This window comes from Gossypium hirsutum, chromosome A02 (assembly GCF_007990345.1).
Source record: "Gossypium hirsutum isolate 1008001.06 chromosome A02, Gossypium_hirsutum_v2.1, whole genome shotgun sequence".
Classification (NCBI taxonomy): Eukaryota; Viridiplantae; Streptophyta; class Magnoliopsida; order Malvales; family Malvaceae; genus Gossypium; species Gossypium hirsutum.
The window spans coordinates 88872946-88875260 of NC_053425.1; the positions used below are offsets into that span (position 1 = coordinate 88872946).

A 2315-nucleotide genomic window follows, 5' to 3' on the forward strand; every position below is an offset into this window, starting at 1 on the left:
CATCGTTTTTTTATACATTGCCTAGAACTACTCATAACTCCTCCCCAACCCTTAATATAGGAGATCATTAATGCCCTTCAACATGCTCGAACCCATGGTCTTCTGCATGTGCAACAAGGTCGATGCCAATTGAGCTAAGTCGACAATTTTATTCATCATTTTCATTTATATATAGAAACCTTAAATAGTTATATTAAGTCACGTGTTAGTTAATTATTTTTACTATATCAAGTTTGTTGGCAAATTAACGAGTTAATTGCTTCCAAAAATGAAAAGAAGTGCTAATTATAGTAAGCAAAACTTGGTCATATTATTTACCCACGCTAGTTAAAATAGAAAATGTTTAGTTGGTTGTAATTTGGCCTTACTCTATCTATATAAGATGGTTTGAAACAAAACAAAAGACATAAATCATTCTCTCTTTGTAGTGAATAAAAATAAAGTATGGCTATTCAATTTAATTTTGTTTCATCCATGTTAATACTAGTACTTCTGTCCATATCATCCGTTGAAGGTCAAGGAGGAGGAGGTGGTGGTGTTATTGATGTTGTTGCAAAGTTTGGTGCAAAGGCAGACGAGAAAACAGATTTGAGTAAGGTAAGCAAAATATCATATAACTTTATAGTTAGCAGATAAAAGTATGCATAACTATTTTCCAAATCTCTTATCTTTATATGTATCTTTTTTTATTTTTTTATTTGGTTTTAGCCATTGTTGGATGCTTGGAAAGAAGCATGTGCCTCGACATCTCCGTCAAAAATTGTGATTCCTAAAGGGATATATTTTTTAAGTACAACTACCTTAGATGGTCCTTGTAAGGCTCCTATTGAGCTTCAAGTTCAAGGCACTGTGAAGGCTCCGGCAGACCCTGGTGCTTTCAAGGAGCCTAAATGGATTGCTTTCAATAGAATTGAAAATTTCAAATTGTCCGGCGGAGGAATTTTTGACGGCCAGGGAACCACTGCTTATAAAAAGGAAGGTTGCAAAGGTCATGATTATTGTGGTTCACTTCCTATTGTAAGTTATTTTCTTATTGAGAAGTTACGACTTTTGTTTTTATAAATAGAATTAAGTAATAATTATTTTTTGTTTCATTCTGGAATTAAACAGAACCTAAGGTTTGATTTTTTAACCAATGCAATGATACAAGATATAACTACCAAAGACAGCAAGCAGTTCCAGGCAAATGTTCTAGGATGCAAAAACATTACTTTCGAACATTTCACCGTATCTGCACCTGACGAAAGCCCAAACACAGATGGGATTCACATTGGGAGATCAGATGGGGTCAATGTTCTTAACTCGGAGATAAAAACTGGTGATGATTGTGTTTCAATTGGGGATGGTTCCAAAAATTTGGTTATCAATGGAGTAACTTGTGGACCAGGACATGGTATCAGTATTGGCAGTCTCGGATTGTTTAAAAACGAAGAGCCAGTTGATGGAGTTACATAAAAAATTGCACCATGACTAATACTTCCAATGGTGTTAGAATCAAAACTTGGCCAGGTGCTGAACCTGGCACTTGTTCGAACATTCACTTTGAGGATATTATCGTGACCAATGTCAGTTCTCCTATTATAATTGATCAAAAATATTGCCCATGGAACAAATGCAAAATAAATGTATGTACATATTTAACAAAATCGTAAGAGAGCAAAAAGAGTTAGCCGGCCATTGAATCATTATTTTGTTGATGCAGGAAGAATTAAAAGTTAAACTAAGAAACATTAGTTTCAAAAACATTCATGGCACTTCTGCGCGTCCAGAAGCTGTCAAGATTATTTGTAGTGCTACTTTGCCTTGTGAAAATGTGGAACTTGCAGACATTGAAATTAAGCACAGTGGACCGACTGGACTTGCAGTATCACAATGTTCGAATGTGAAGCCTAAAGTTAGTGGCAAACAAAATCCAGCTGCATGTTCTACCCCTATCCCAGCAAAACCTACCCCGACCGCTTAATCAATAGCATAGGTATAAATTTTTTTGATGACGTTGTAACTCTTATAATTAACGAATTTTGTTTTTTTTATATTTTATGTTATTAAGAATATTTTTCATAAACTTAATTATTTTTAAAAATACACTTCAACAAAAAATATTGCAATGTGACAACATTTTATGCATTTAAGCTTACGATATAATTATTTTTAGAATACTGCTGAACCAGATACTATTTAATTATTTTGCTTTTTTATTTACATAAATTTTTTATTTTTTATTTATAAAATTGGCATAATAAAAATTTTAATAATCAATATTTATACATTGTATCAATTTAGTTTTGATTCTAAAAATAACCTTTAACTTTTAC

General features: G+C 32.8%; 1 pseudogene; it reads left to right on the top strand.

Annotated features, from left to right (window-relative positions):
* Positions 1–409: 409 nt before the first annotated feature.
* LOC107952616 (polygalacturonase-like) lies at positions 410–2083 on the top strand (annotated as a pseudogene).
* Positions 2084–2315: the final 232 nt, after the last annotated feature.